This window comes from Silene latifolia, chromosome Y (assembly GCF_048544455.1).
Source record: "Silene latifolia isolate original U9 population chromosome Y, ASM4854445v1, whole genome shotgun sequence".
NCBI lineage: Eukaryota > Viridiplantae > Streptophyta > Magnoliopsida > Caryophyllales > Caryophyllaceae > Silene > Silene latifolia.
Genome location: NC_133538.1, coordinates 18,449,609 through 18,467,049, shown reverse-complemented (window position 1 = coordinate 18,467,049; position 17,441 = coordinate 18,449,609). Strand labels below are relative to the sequence as shown.

The 17,441-nt window shown below is 37.5% G+C and overlaps 1 non-coding gene across 1 annotated transcript; it reads right to left on the bottom strand.

Moving 5' to 3' along the window:
- Positions 1 to 13,481: 13,481 nt before the first annotated feature.
- On the bottom strand, positions 13,482 to 13,588 carry LOC141635923 (small nucleolar RNA R71). Its single transcript, XR_012540576.1, has one exon. It is a non-coding gene; the product is annotated as a small nucleolar RNA R71 (small nucleolar RNA).
- Positions 13,589 to 17,441: the final 3,853 nt, after the last annotated feature.

Sequence of the window (17,441 nt, the reverse complement as noted above, 5' to 3'; positions counted from 1 at the left end):
TAAAAGAAGAGAAAATGAATTAACGAAGTTATGAGCACAAATTGATTGTTGTATGATTTTAATGGCTTGTTTGTTTGGTTAATTGTTCTTGTGTTGGTGAATTGTTGACATTGGAGATTGTTGGAGGATGTTGGTGATGGTTTTGGAGACCGAAGGCGGTTGGGAAACCGTCTTCCGCTCAAGTCTCCCTTGGAGCTTCCCACTCCAAGGGAATGTGCACATTAGTACTTGGGTTATAAAGGGACTCATGTGGTGAGGCATGTTGTCTGGCAGAGGACTCGAGTCGAACTCGGGCCCGGTACCATGGACGTGTTCCGAGTACCTTAGTGGTTTGGTGACGTCGTGGGCGTATCCCGGTCACGGTTGGTGTAGATGAGTTGGTGGACACTTGCTTTGTTTACATACCTCATTGACTTAGTAAGTTAGTTGCATCTCTTGTTATTATTGAACATTCATATCATTAGCTAACACTTGGGTTTGAATGTCTGTGATGAACCATATGGTAATTTCCGCCCATATGGGGAGCAGTGTTAACAGGTTAGCATGGTTTGTTCGAGGGCTTGGGAGCGGTCTCCACTTGTTATCATCATTTGGGTCTATCTTAGTTTTTGACTATTAAACTCCTATTTTCGATATGGTTGTATAACTATTGGGATGATAATTATATCCCACCACTTGTAAACATTTAACTATAACTTATCTATTGCTTGTCGTTGAGTTGGAACTTCTTTACTCGCTTGTTCGCACTACAAAACTTGGGAAACCAAGTCTTGTGATACCTCCATATGTTGGGAATTGCCTAAAGGAAGGGTCCCGATTTATCAGGGTGTTACACTTGGGTCGAATTATATCGGGTTGTGGTTATGTCGGGTCAGTGATGGGGTTTGGGTCGGTTACAGTTCATGTAAGGTTATCTTCGCGCCGGTTCATCAGCAAGTCAATATCGAGTCAGGTAATCAACATATATTTGATGTGTGCATTTTGTATAGGCATTTTGTACTTCATTTGCACGTATTTCTATGCATATTTAGTAGTATTTTGCTACAAATGTCCCCCGAATAGTCTACTTTGGTTTGTCTTATATTATTTGCAGGTATGAGCCAGAGAGGAGCATAATCAAGCCTAAAACATGTCACTATGCATGCATTTAGGATATGGGTTGAGTTGGAGCTTGGAAACTACTAATTTGAGGTGCACATTTAAGTAAAGAAGCTAGGCGAGCAAAGGAAGAGCTTCAAACTACTAATATATAATTTAAAGAGCCATATCTCAAGTTATACAAATGATAATTAGGTGATTCTAATTGAAGGTTAAATCTTATCCTCTTAGCTTTCCAACGCCATGAAAATCGCTTGATTCGGACAAGTAACGAAGAAATGGCGGCCGTTTGAAATTCAGTGCACAAAGCAGGAAATTACGCGCTGAAGCTCTCGATCGAGAGCTCTGTAATATATACATCTCGATCGACCTCTTTATATTTTGAATGACCAGCTACTCTTTTGGATCGACCACCTTGAGCTCTTAATGTGTTCGATCAAGGTCCTTATCATTCGATCGAGAACTTTCGCTGAGGAAACCTCTCAATCGAACAACTTTATGTTGTTCGATCGAGCTAATCGAGTCGGACGCAGCTTATTTTATATCGAGACTAACTTATATTTAGTTTTATCTTATAATAAATATCTCTTCTAATATATAAGAGATAATTAGGTTAGAATAAGGGGAGACTTATTCCATCACTTTTTCCTTATCATTCAACCAAAAAAATCATATCACGTTGCTTTGTTCTGCTCTCTTTTCTGGATCTCTTAATCTGTAATTCCTCCTTTTACTCTTTCTCTTTCTTTACTCTCCCCTTAATTTATGATGTTGATTATTCCTTTACCTTTTGCTCTTGCTTTATTTATCGTTATGTCTAGCTAAATTTCCTACTAGGATTTAGGAGATTCAATGATTACTGTTAGTTGCTAATTAGTTTACAGATCTTTCGTTGTTATTATGTCCATGTTGTTAATCACTGCAAGTAACTGTAACTAGCTACTTGAATCGATGCATTTAGTTTAATTAATCTTGGTAAACCTTAACCTAGACCGGAAGGTTGGAAGGGGTGAGACCCGTAGTGAACAATAGGATGCTTTAGTGAGGGCGGAAGCTAAGCTAATAGTATTTTAGGGCGAATTGAGACCGGAAGGAGATATTCGTTGCCCTTAGACCAATACAATTGACTCATCTGTGACCTTAGTTACAATTAACCGATATTCATTGATGACCCGACAATCCTAGTTCTCTTCCTTTATTGTTAATCTCTCTTGTTCCTTTCTCGTACTTTAATCTCCCTTAGTTTAGTTCAAACAATTAAAAACCCCCATCTGTGACCATAGACAGACCAAGTTGAAAAGAAGATAGTGACCACCTCCCTGTGGAGATCGACCCTACTTCCATTAACTTCTGTTAGTAGTCTTAGGTATTATTTTTCGTACTAAAACGACAGTATCAAATTTTGGCGCCGTTGCCGGGGAGGCAACTATTTTATTTACTTGTTGTATTTTTGTCTGTCATTAAACTCAAGGAATTTATTCCTTGAGACAGTTCTTATCTTTTTCCTCTAGTGCTGTTTTGATAGGCCCTACAGGTCCAGCTAAACAGGATTATTGGGAGAAGATCATCAAAGGGAAGGCTTGAGTACCTTTGATCTCCCACCTATGTTCCATCCCATGGCGCAGCAGGTGGCATTTTGCGAGAGATGTGGTGTTGTGGGGCACGATGCTGTTACTTGTTATGCGGAGAATGACCGAGTCTATGCCTATCGGCAGTATAGACAAGGTCGTTATGGTTCTCAAAGTGGGAGTTACCGAAACTATTCTCCACTTCTGCCGCAAAATTACTATGTGCCGCCACATCCGATTCAGCAGCAAGGCTTTCAAAGGCCTTCATTTTCTTTTCCGCCACAGCAGGTTCCTCCATCCACTATCAACAAGGAAGATATTGCTGAATTGAAGTCTTTAGTGAAGGCACTTGCTCTACAAGTGCAAGAAACTGCGCAAGCTAGAGATGCTTTTATCAAGAGACTTGAGACTCAATTGGCTCAAGTAGCTGTCGAGCAAGATGCTGATATGTATGACTCGGAAATTAATGATAGTGTCGAAAATGAAGCATCAAACGAAGACTTCAATGCTCTTCCGTATGAAAAATTCGATCAAGCTAGCTTTAGTATTCGATCGAATGACTTATTTGAGGAAGAGCTCGATCGAACATATTCTTTTGTTCGATCGAACAGTTTATTCGAGGAGGACCTGGACCAAACAGTTACAGAGACTGTTCGATCGAGCATAGGTGAGGAACAAGACCTCGATAGAATAGTCACATGGGCTGTTCGGTCGAGCAGTTTGGGTGAAGAAAGCTTTCGATCGAATTTATTAGCTATGGACAGTGTTGATTCGTTATTTATGCCTATTTTGTATGACGTTAAGAAGGTAAATGAACACCAATCCTATCCGACTGGAGGTATTGCTATTCCTTTAGTTGATTCCGATAAGATTCTTTCTATTCCTTCCGTTAAATCATTTACTGCTGTTGATTTAACGCCTCCGCCCCAGTTTGGGAGCAAGTTGGAGGAATGTCATCGTGTTTCTTCTTATACAGGTCTTCACAGGTTAGAAGACCCGGGAGGAGGATTTGAAGGATCTATCCCGCGTAAGAAGAAGGCACGAGAGAAAGCTAATAGTGACGTCTATGATGATGTAAAGAGTCGTTGTTTTCCGTTGATGTGCTGTGGAGGCCGAAAGTAAAGCTGATGGACGTTGAAGCGACTACATCCAGTTAGAAGCCTAGTTGTGGGCCATTAATTTTTGTTGGTGGATGAAGAAAGGAAGGTCGAGCTGGAACCTGTCTGAAACTAGCGCTGACCGGGAGGAAACCCGGAGTTTAAAACTTTTTGTTTGGATTTTTGAACATTTCAGTTTTTCTTGTGTGCTTAATAATTAGCTTTCTCGACTTTAGACTGCGAAAAATTTTAGACTTGGTTTTGGTGGTATTTTTGGTTGTTATTAGCGTAATTGCAGGTACATCTGTATTCTTTCCGCGAATTTAGCTGATCCGATGCTGCTAGTTATGACCTCCCTTGTTGCTGGCTGGTTTGGGGAGGTCTGTCTATTTCGCGCTATCTTGTGAGTTTCTTAGCTCCTATTCTTTACTTATCTCCTTCAGTTTGCATTTTCCCTTTCCTGTATTTGTTGCTGCTATTAGCTGTTCAGTACAATGAGGGCATTGTATAGTTCAGTTTGGGGAGGGTATATGCATCCATATCTGTGTCTGCATATTATTTTTATTGTATTTCTGTTTGCACGTTTATATTCGGTATGCACTGCTATTTAATTCAACAAAAAACACGCAAATCCCATAAAAAATAGAAAATTCATTCAAAAAATTCAAAAATTTCACGTTTATTTTAGCATATAGGTTAAGTCTGAACGGTAGTTTTCAATGAGGAAATTGCACTACACTTTGTCTATTTACCTAAGCCTTGCATAATTAGCATCTTTTAGCATAGTCTTTTGCATAACCTACGAGTTTTTGTTCTAATTTAGCTTAACGAATAGACTTGACCTGAAATTTTGGCAACCTACTCATATATTCTAAGTTTTAGAGCCGTATAAACTGGTGTCATTTATGACCAATTTCATGTAGGATTGTGAGTAGTATACTCCTTGCATAACATTTTCATTATTTTGCACGTTTATGAAATTCAATTGCTTTTTGCCTACATACATTCGGGTTTGTGGTCGTTGTCACATGCAGGGAGGTGCTTACAATTTCTCTTTCTTTAATTTTCACCCATTTAGCTCCACTATTAGCCAAATATAGCTTTTTTGAGCCATTAGCTACATCCAAATTTAGTCTACCAGTCAAGCTAGTTTAGTGTGACTTTTGTGGTATTTTTGTCATTATTGCGAGTTTGGCTCATTTTCATTGTGCGGAGTTGGTAGAAAAAGGAAAGAATAAGGAAAAGAAAAGAGAAAAAAGAGACGTGAAAAGAAGAAAAAAGAAAAAAAATGATTGAAAAAAAAGAAAAAATCACGTGAAAAAGAAGAAGAAGAAGAAGAAGAAGAAGAAGAAGAAGAAGAAGAAGAAGAAGAAGAAGAAGAAGAAGAAGAAGAAGAAGAAGAATAAAGAAATAGAAAAAAGTTGAGTTGTTTTGAAAAATAAAGATCGTCTGTGCTTATTTCTACCGTGTGACGGTCTCACTCCTCTGTTTTATTCATATCTTTTCGAGGAGATAGTGTTTTGGGTAGTGATATGTGTGCCAATGAAGGGCACTTGTGCTTTAGTTTCTAGTCAGCTGAGATTTGGATGGTTTTATTTGGTTCTGTTTGAGAGCTAGCTTGACGCTTTACCTCCACATTTCCATAATTTGTTTTGCCTTTCTCACCTGTAACCTCACTATCCCATATCATTTGTAAGCCCTCGGCTGTGACAGGACCTTGTTTGGTTGGAATGTGTGTACGGTACCTAGAATTGTCTATCATTTTAGATGCAAGCATGTTTATGTGGGTCGTAGTTTAGGTGAGCGACTATATTTCTTTCTCTCTTACATATATATATATATATATATATATATATATATATATATATATATATATATATATATATATATATATATATATATATATATATATATATATATATATATATATATATGCTTACCCTTTGCTTCACGAGAGAAGAGTGACCCGTGAGAGTCCATCATTAAAGGTCTTGCAAGGTCGACGGTTCAGCTTTATTATAAACATCTTACAACTCGTTTGCATTTGACAGTTTTTGCTATAAGTGTTAGTTTGCTGCACTAAATTGGTTTAGGTGGACGATTTGTAGCTAGCTATGAGCTTAACTCTGTTCCATTAGTTAGTTGCATTTAGTTTGCTTGGGGACAAGCAAAAGTTTGGTTTGGGGAAGTTTGATGTGTGCATTTTGTATAGGCATTTTGTACTTCATTTGCACGCATTTCTATGCATATTTAGTAGTATTTAGCTACAAATGTCCTCCGAATAGTCTACTTTGGTTTGTCTTATATTATTTGCAGGTATGAAGAAGAGAGGAGCATAATCAAGCCTAATCAAGCCTAAAACATGTATCGACCCTGTAATACTCCGTATTTTGATAATAATTTATAAAAGTAATTTATGTAAATTCATAAATGATTAAAGACATTTCTAATAATAATTACAATAAGACGTTAATTAAATAATAAATTAAGTATTCAAGTCGGGAATTGGGCTTAGCTAATAATTGAGCATTGGGTCGTGTGCCATTGTTAATTAGACCGAAACTTATTAATTTAGTATGGGTGTGATCGGAAATTGTATCGGGAATTAATAATAATATAATATGGAAATAATAATATATAAAACTAATAATAATTATATTAATAATAATAATAATAATAATAATAATAATAATAATAATAAGTTAGGGCAATAATAAATTAGTAAATATTGTATGAGAAAATCATACTTATGGTAAGACTAATACATGTAATAATAATAATAATAATAATAATAATAATAATAATAATAATAATAATAATAATAATAATAATAATAATAATAATAATAATAATAATAATAATAATAATAATAATAATAATAATAATAATAATAATAATAATAATAATAATAATAATAATAATAATAATAATAATAATAATAATAATAATAATAATAATAATAATAATAATAATAATAATAATAATAATAATAATAATAATAATAATAATAATAATAATAATGGCAATTATAATAATGGTAATTCCTATACTAATTAGAATAAGGTAAATTATAATAGTTTCCTAATTGACCTCGCATTCTCTCTAATCTTACACTATAAATACCGTGTTAAATATGAAAAAAAAATCACAAATTAAGAGGAGGAGCTTTAGGAGACGGAAGAAGAAGGAATTAACAAAAACCAATTAATCGACTGGAGGTAATTACTCATCCTAAATCGATTTTATACTTAATTATGCAAGCATCTTTAAGACGACCGTATGACATCTATAGACCACCCTAGGACTCGAGATTTGGACCTAGAGCAACCTTGGACTGTCGAGATTCTGACCGGACCTTATTTGACCATTGTTGACCGTGATAGGGTGGTGTTTGGGGCGGTTAAAGGTGGCGGGTTTAGGGTTATGCGGGTTTGGTCATGGGGGATTGGAATGGGTAATTGAACCCTTAATCGACCTCGTCTTGACCTGGGTATAGAGGGGTTATGACGGGGGAAGGTGGTCGGTCATGTTGGTGGTGTTTTTATGGCGGTTTGTGTCGGTGGTGGCGGAAAACAGGGGAGAGCAGAGGAGTTTGTCGCGGCTGTTTTAAGACAGGCTTTGTGGTCGTGTTTGTGACTGTACCGGGGATTGGTTACCACCACCGGAACCACCGTGGGTCAAAGGTTACAATGGTGGTGGCTGGAGGTGGTAAGGTTGGGTGTGGTTGTCGGGGTCGGCTTATTTTGGGACACGGGTTGAGGGGGAATACTGTTGGTGTCGTGTGTTAGGGCGTGGGTTTGTGGGTTATGGGTGGTGGTTTAGCTGGTGGTTAAGGCGTGGTGGAGGACATTGGATTGCAGGCTGGTGGTGTCGAGGCTGGGTCGTGATCGTGGTGGCTTGTCGTGTCGTTGTGGGGGGGGGTGTTTATGGGGTTGTTTGGACACGGTTTTAAACCGTATATGGGAAGGGTGGTTTTATGTTGTAATCGGGTTTTAATTGGTTAGTGTGGGAGACTCGGATTTTAGTAATCGGGTTCTTAATATTGTAAATATTTAATAGTTATAATAAATAGTTACTTTGAATAATTAAATAAAAGGAAATAAATAAATAATTGAATTGAATTGAATTATAATATTTTGATTAGGTGACGGTTGTGAAGAATTATAATCGGATCGGATTGCTTTATTTATTGGATTGGTTGAGCTACTTAATTGGAATCGCTTATCAGGTAGGAATTTCCTACTCAACTCGGGTTTTATTGTTCAGTGAATGAATGTTTAATTGTGACGATTTAAGAGGTAAGGTTAATATTGCGATTTATTAATGGAAATAGAGTAATTGTATGCTAAGATGTTGGTTGAGCAGTAAGACGGGATTGTCATTGAGTATTTGATTGTTGGAGAGTTCATTATTCAGTTGAGCATAACACGGAAGGTGTTACTGCCAGTTGTGCATAGCGAGCAATCGTTACTGCCAGATGAGCATAGTAAGTAATTACTTCTGCCAGAGATAGTTGTGCATAGTAAGTAATTACTACTGCCAGGTGAGCATGGTACGCAAGTACTACTGCCAGTTGAGCATAGCACGGTGTTAAGGGGGTTGTGCTACTGCCAGTGACGTAAGTGAGTTGTACGGATGAAGTGATGAGAATACGAAGGATGTCTATTTTGGTTGGATTATTATTGTTGTTTAGTTTATTCCTACTCAACCTGGCGATTGACTGTGTATTCGTGAACACCTGCGGTGAACCGTTTTATGGGGAGCAGATTTGATAGGTACTAAAGATTAGCTGACTCGGGAGCATTGGGATGAGAGCTCGACTTGGACCATAGTTGAAGTCTGGATCACATAGAACAATTATATCACTTTATTTCCGCTGCAAGTTGTATTTATTTTATATTAAGTTTAGTTGGTTAATTTTTAATAAACATGTAATCATTAAGTTTTAATTTAAAGTACTTTGGTGAGTTGGACTTTGTTATTCACTACCTCGGGAAACCGAGATGGTAACTCTCTCATTTACTTGGGAATGTCTAGCTAAAGACTCCCGAATAAATGGGGGTGTTACAAAGTGGTATCAGAGCAAAACGATCATCAGGCCTAACCAATGAACATAATAATGAACATAGGATGTGTCTAATAAAATGAACCCGGATAGAAATTGTTAGGAGCCCACTTAAGACTTGGGATGAGTTAGGGGCCCCCTCACACCAAACTTCCAGCCCTTCTAGTTTCGAACCGGTTACCTTGAGAGATGTTACTGTGTGGGGAAATTTAAAATGAATGTTGTTTATTTTGTCTTAGGAGTTTTTGGTTGCCTTGCTTGAATATTGATTTCGTTGATGATTGCGGTTACGGAGGCGTAACCTTGTTTTACGGAGGAGGGATGTGATATGATTTCTTTTAAACATTTTTATAAGCATGTTGATATGAGGAAGTATGTTGGCATGTATGTAGAAGGTGTGAATATGATTAAACATGTAAAGTATTAATTGTTGTTTGGAATTGTGAAGAATGCGATTTTGGTTGATTTCACAAGATTTTTAACTTTGATTGATTTGATTGCCATTTAGTGTCTGTTTAATATTCTTATACGAGATTTTTATGTGATACCCTTGTGAGTTAGCTTTCATATGCCACTAGTCTCATGTTCAAATAATATACGGTTTAGGAGTAATAAATATTTAAGTGGACAGTGGTCAAAATATTCATGTACAGTGATGTTTCCGCGCCATGTTTTTGTAAAATTTGTTATTTAAAAACTACTTATTGATTAGGCATGATTCTAACTCCACTGTTTAAAATATTCGTATATATTTCTAAATTGATAAGCCACGTTACAAGAAAATATTTTGACAATTTATAGTGAATTTTACAATTTGACCTAAGTTTCTGGCAAGTTGCTGTAAAATTTCTGTTTCGACCAAGTAGTTTGTAAAATGCATTATAAATTGACCTTATGAGTTTTTAACTTGATTATTTTTCTCATGGTTTACTAACTCTCTTTATTTTCTAAAAAGTATATGTTCTCAATAAGTAATTATGTTATTATGAATTAATGATTTTTAGATGTTATAGCATGTTTTCCTAGCCTTGAAAAAAAAAATAAGTTTTGTTTCTTATCTTTTGCACGTTGATAGTATGATGTTGTAAATTATGTGAAGTAGATTACCATATCTAGTGATATGCGGAATGTGTTGCCCTAAGCCTATATATATATATATATATATATATATATATATATATATATATATATACATATACATATATATGTATACATATACATATATATGTATACATATACATATATATGTATACATATACATATATATATATACATATACATATATATGTATACATATACATATATATATATACATATACATATATATGTATACATATACATATATATGTATACATATACATATATATGTATACATATACATATATATGTATACATATACATATATATGTATACATATACATATATATGTATATACATATATATGTATATACATATATGTATATATATATACATACATATATATATACATATATATACATATATATATATACATATATATATACATATACATATATACATATATATACATATATATATATACATATATATATACATATACATATATATATACATATATATATATATATATATATATATACTGTGTGTGTGTGTGTGTGTGTGTGTGTGTGTGTGTGTGTGTGTGTGTGTGTGTATATATGTTTACAATAATTGCATCCATGATTAAGTTAGATATCATTAGTAAGAAAAGATTAACTAAACAGTTATTATTTAGAGATTATTATTTAGTCTGACAATGTATTCGTCGATAGTTAAAGTAAGAAGTTTAAGTTTAAGTAATGATTAGTTCAAATATCCAATATGATGTGGTTTGGTATTTGGAAGAGAATCAAAAATTTTGTTATTCATTTAATCATTACATGGAGTTGTGTTTGAAGTAATAATTGACTTGTGTTACAATGTGTGTTCTTTATTTTATTTGTGACATTACAACAATAATTTGGTGGTTCTTGTTGTTTGCTCTTTCGAACTTCGAGGACGAAGTTTATTTTTAGGAGGAAGGAATCTGATACTACGAGTGTTTTAAGTTATTATTGTGATACCTTGTGATAAGACTGGTATGATTGATGATCGTAAGCGGATACATTGTGTTGGATGGTGCTTAGTTATGGGGATGTCAATGAGTGTAGTGATAATATTTGTGGCGAATTTCGGGACGAAGTTCATTTTAAGGGGGGAAGACTGTAATACTCCGTATTTTGATAATAATTTATAAAAGTAATTTATGTAAATTAATAATTGATTAAAGACATTTCTAATAATAATTACAATAAGACGTTAATTAAATAATCAATTAAGTATTGAAGTCGGGAATTGAGATTAGCTAATAATTGAGCATTAGGCCGTGTGCCATTGTTAATTGGACCGAAACTTATTAATTTAGTATGGGTGTTGATGCGTGTCTTTTATATGATGTTTTACATCCCATTTTACACGCATTTCAGAGCTCATTTGTTAGTTTATGCTACATTTTCCCCCATTTCCGTCTACTTTCGTGTTTTTGTGCTTTATTGCAGAAATGTGAAGAATTCGACGGAAATCAAGCTAAATCCATCCCCGAGTATCCTGCATTGCATATGACGTGAAGTATTGACTCGAGGAATGAGCTTGGGGCGCATTTCAAAGCCCAAAAGACAAATCCACGAGATTATAGAAGTCAAGTAGCAGCTAAAGCAGTCGATCGACCACTACCTTCAGTCGATCGACCAACATGCGGGTTCCAGAAACTATTGTACACTGCATAGCAGTCGATCGACCGATAATCTCAGTGATCGACCACCCCGCTACTCAGACGAGAATTAAAAGATCGAGGAAAGCAACCCCATTATGTTTAGGTTTTGATAATAAGTTGTTACGTATGTTTGCTATATAACGTAACCTAGAACATCAGATAAAGGCATCCAGTTTTGATCCGACTTTTGTCTAAGTTTTACACAGTAACATTCAGTTTTGTTCATCAAATAATTAGGGTTCGGAGTTTTATACAATTTTATCTTCATTTGGTATCTGATTCTTCCTCTGCAATCTCGGTATTCTTCTGCTCTTAATTTAGTTCTCTTCATTATCATTCGTAGGAGAGAATTGCTAGTTAGTTTCTCGAAACCAATCTACCGCTTTATGTTAATTGTTTGTTCTACTACTTTAAGCATGAATTCTTCTTTTTATTTTGTTAGTTTTATTGATGTTATCACCCTTAGCATGAGTAGCTAAATTAATTGTTCTAGGATGTAGGGGAATTATAGCGTAGGCGGCGTAGTATTATTTTGGACTGAAATCGCGTGTCAGTCGATCGACCGCCATACCTGGTCGATCGACTGACCACGTGAGGTTACCTTTCGTTTTAATTGATTTTAATGTCGTATTTAACGAATCGAATGCATGCGACCAGTTAGGTGCTTAATTTATGACTGACCCATTAGATCGAAAGATAGGGAAAGTTGTTAGATCGCCAATTAAAATGACTAAACTGTGCTGAGATCGAAAGATATGTAAAGTTTAGATTATTAGTCACTTTTCAGGACGAGAGTCAGTATTAGTGATATTAGGGACTTATAGCGAGATCGAAAGATGCTATCTGTTAAGAGTGGACCGAGAGGACCTCTTGTTTTCCCGCCTCATGTGATTGATTTAGACCTACTTAGTATGCTGCCGCCGAAACTATAACGAACCGACCATCCTAGTACCCCTTCTTTATCTGTTTAATCCGTCTTTTTAGTTTATTGTCTTTATTTACTCTTAGCTATAGACCAATTCAACTCAACCCCTACACTCGTTACCTTAGACTAGAATTAGACAGCTAGAAATTACGTCTGCCTCCTTGTGGTTCGATCCTGTTACCACTAGCCTAGGTTAGTCTTAATAGGAAATTATAAATCTTATTTTTGGTACTCACAACGACGGGTATCAAATTTTGGCGCCGTTGCCGGGGAGGCAATTGTTAAATTTTTAGTTGTTTTTATTTAGTCTTTCTTTAGTTTAAGGGACTTCCGTTCCTTAAACTTTTCTTATTTTCCTTTTGTAGTTTCTTCTTATGCGCAGGTCACAGGGTGGTGAACTAGTACCATTAAATCCTGAGATCGAGAAATCCTTGCGCGAGTTGAGACGATCACAAAGGGTATTACCGACAGAGGAAGAGCTGAGTACTCTGTCAAGCTACTACGAGAACGCCTGTTCAAGGAGATCCACCTACATCTCCCGCTCTACTTCTTCATTTGAGACAGTTACTTCTCCAGAAATCCCAGTCATGGTGAAGAAGCAACCATTGCTAGTCACTCGAGCCTACGGTGCGAATCTCTACAAAGGATTCGAACTACCGGGAGGCGAGAAAATTCGAGCCAAAGCCTTCCTATATTAACTTGGTTGAGAGAAACAGTCGGGGAGCTGCAAATGAAGATGCGGCCAAGCACATGGAGATTTTTATTGATTATTCTTTGCTCTATACCCCGCCGGCCGGTGTGACCCAAGATCGATCAAGGAGACCATGTTCATTTCTCTCTTCGTGACGCTGCAAGAGAGTGGTATAGAGATCTGGACCGAGCCGCCCATGGGATCACCGACTGGAATTCCTTAGCCCTGGCATTCTACAAAAAATACTTCTCTGCCTCAAAGACGAATGCCATTAGAGCTCAGATCACGAGCTTTAAACAAGGGCCTGATGAGAACTTCCATGAAGCATGGGTCCGTTTCAAGAAACTGGTGCGAACCATACCGCACCATGGGTTCGAAAAATGGAGTCTTTGCAATCAGTTCTATAATGGGTGTATGACGATCGAGGGCTATTTTGGATGTCGACCAATGGCCGATTTGTGAGAACATGGGAGAGACTAAGGGGTGGAAGATCATCGATGATTTGGCCACTCATAAGGCTGAATATGGGAATTCGAGAAGAAACCAGAGGAGAGCTGCTGAATCTTCCTCTGTTGCTGCACTAGAAGCTCTCACTGTAAGGTTTGACAAATATGAATTGGGAGGAGCTTCTAAAGGTGGGATGTACCATGTTAACGCCTGTTTGAGACGGTCCTTTCGTGCCGTAGAAGATGTGGAGCCGAGGGGCATGTCTCGAAAATTATTCTGTCCCCTTTGAGTCTTGTGTTGCCTTTCAACACTATAGGCAGACAAACACGTACTATGAGCCGAATGTCCACCCCAACTTGAGGTGGAGTAGCCACAATGTCCTGAATCCGACTCAACCCTCAACAAAGAAAGAGCAGCAAGCTTATGTGCCCCCTCATCATAAGCAACAACAATACCAAAAACCTCCTTATGTGCCGCAGCAACAACAACAATCCCATGGTTCTAATTTTCGAGTTTAAGAACTTTCTTGCTGAAGGAGTCCCAAGCTAGAGAGGCCGGGATGAAGCTACTAGAGAGCCAAATTGCTCAATTGGCTAGTAAGAGTACCACTCGAGCTCCGGACACTTACCCACTTAAACCGACCGAGAAAGAGACCCCGAATGCCATTACTTTGAGGAGTGGGTCTACCGGAGAGGGGCTGCTATGGTCGAGGATGCCCCTGAAAAGAATGAGGCGGAACCGAGTCAAAAGAAAGCTTTAATGAAAAATAACAAGAACAAGGTGTCTACCAGGTATATCAGTCGATCGACTGACATACCCGGTCGATCGACTGATATGCGGGTTACAGGAGCTTCTGGAACTGTACATCTCAGTCGATCGACTGAGCAAGGTGGTCGATCGACTGAGACCCTGGCGATATTGAGAAATTTCGTCCTTCAATGCCCGATAATTTAAGAGACCATTTGTTCCGGGGTTCGACAACTCCGAAAGTATTGGGGCAAGACTCGAGTGCTGATGGGTCCGTCCCGATTCCGAAGTTCGACCCAATGTCGGTCAATGGCTCACATTTGAGACGGTCTGAGGAGGGTTCAAGCTTCAATAGAGAGAAGGTGGTGGACTTTCAGCCTAAGTCCACGGATGCCGGCATGCGAGACTTAGAAGAGAGGGCTAAGGTACTTCTCTCAGCCCCATATCTAGAGAGACTAGTGCCGACAAAGGAACAGGTATCTTTCAATAAATTTGAAAAGGTTATTTGTAGTTTGAATGTACAAGTTCCTTTTCTTGAGTTGGTCAATCAAGTGCTTGCCTACACTAAATTCATGAAACAACTCTTGTCTAAGAAAAAGTCACTTGAAAATGTGCATACCGTCGCATTAACCAAAGAGTCGTGCTCTTATTTGTCTCATACTGCACCCCATAAGCTAGAGGACCCGGGTAGCTTTTCTGTTCCTTGCAATATAGGTACCTTCTCTATTGAGAAGGCATTATGTGACTTAGGAGCTAGTATAAGCGTCATGCCTTTGAGTCTAGCTAGGAAGCTCAAATTGACTAGGTTCGCAGTGACAGATATGACAGTACAGATGGCTGACCGTTCTGCGGTCCAGCCAATAGGAGTCTTAGAGGACATCCATGTCCAAATAGGGAAGTTTTTCTTCCCCGTCGACTTCGTTGTACTTGACATGCCTGAGGATGCCCACATTCCCATTATTTTGGGTAGGTCATTTCTGCACACTACTGGTGCAGTCATAGATGTCGGTCTAGGAACCTTGACTTTTAAAGTGGGGAAGCATTCTATTGTCTTTGCCCAGCCGTCTAAGAAAAAGGACCCCATGTGGCATGTGACTTGTAACACGGTTTCTGACAAGAAATCGTACTTTGTGCTTCCTGATTTACCTATCTCTATTCCTGTTGTAACCCCTCCGCCCCAGATTGGGAGCAAATTGGAGGAAGATTTATCTATTTCTGATATTGCAGGAGCTGGTTTGGGGAAGGAAGAGCTGCAAGTCACTCTAGCTGAAAAGAAGCCAATCATTTCACGAGGAGGTCTTGGTTGCCTTAGCTATGCCACTGATGAGGAAGTTGATGACGAACCGGTCAAGGCACGGAAGTCCGACTTGGACTTTGATGAGCAAGAAGAGGTCATCAACTAGGGAGATGATGAAAGTGTTGATCCGTTGAGCCGTACGGACGTGGAAGCTAAGAAGGGTGCAGCTGAGAAGATAAGCACCGTTGAGGCTACCTCTAGTAGCCAGAAGCCAACAAAGTGGGCCATTCCATGGCCGTTCTTGATCAACTACTAGTTGATCACATGTTTTCCAAAACTTTTTATTTGCTTTTGTTAAACACTTTTTATTGCTTTTCTGTGCGCGAAACTTCGCATTCTATTTTGCTTGCTTAGGATTTTATGCGTTTTAGACTTTATTTTGGGTTTTGCGCAATTTTGGGCGCGTATTACTGTGCACTTGCAGGTTTTTCAACCTTATTAGCTCAAATTATTGAGCAAATACGAAGAAATAAGGAGTACAGCAGTATTTTCAGTCGATCGACTGGCTACATTGGTCGATCGACTGAGTTGCACTTTCCAGGAGCTACTGTTCCTGACACATTGGTCGATCGACTGCCGTTCTTAGTCGATCGACCGAGGACGCTGTTGTACCTGTTCACGACCTCTCCCCTGTTGTGTTTGGTCGATAAGCGGACTTAAGGGAGTTTTCTACTCCACTTTACTTTCCGTCAAATTATTTATTTCTTCTAATTTTCTCATTTGTGCACATATTTACTGCTTCAAAATTGTTCTTCTCAGTCTTATGCGTGGCTTTGTTTATCTTTCAGGTACTTATTGGTAGCACTGCTGGCTACTGAAACCTTCTAGCTCACGCTGGTTTGGGGAGGTTTCCTTTGCTGCGCTTAAAGTCTTGTGAGTTCCCAAGTCTTTACTTCATGTCTTATTTAATTAATTTTCTCGCAAATTCCCGTTTTCCATTTTTCTTCATTATATGATTTTGCACAATGGGGACATTGTGCGATTTGGTTTGGGGAAGGGTTTTGCGTCGCATATCATTTGCTTGCATTCACGTTTACATTTTGTTTGCATTTGTTTATTTCATTTCATATACACCAAAATCAAAAAAAAAAAATTGAAAAATTTCAGAAAAATTCAAAAAAATGCACGTTCATTTTAGCATGTAGGTCGAGTCGGAACGGCAGTATTTCAAGGATGACATTGCATTTGCATCTGTTTTTGCCTAAGCCTTGCTAACTGACATGTTATTAGTAGAGTCATATATGCATAGTCTACGAGTTTTCGTTAAATTTCTTGCTGAACTTTAGACTTGACTTTGATTTTTGGCAAACTACATCATATTTCTGAGATTTAGAGCCTATAACTGGTGTCATCTATGACCAGTTTATCTAGGATTGTGAGTAGTTACTCCTTATGAGACATGTCACATAAATGTGCATAAATATGAACTTGATCTACTTAATACCTGTATGCATTCGGTTCGCGGTTTGTTGACACATGTGGTAGAGGTTTCCCTTTTTCGTTTTACCCATAAACTCCACACTGCCAAAAATATCCTTTTTGTCCTATTTACTACATCCTACATTTAGCCTGCCTTTGTCAAGCTAGTAGTCTAGTCCTTGGGATTGTTACTTAGTTTTTGGTAGTAAATGCTCTTATTGAGATTTAGTTGGGAGAATGAAAAGAAAGGAAGGAAAGAAACAAAGTTGAAAAGAAAAGAAAAGAAGTGAAAAAGAAATTATTCGAAAAAAAAAGAA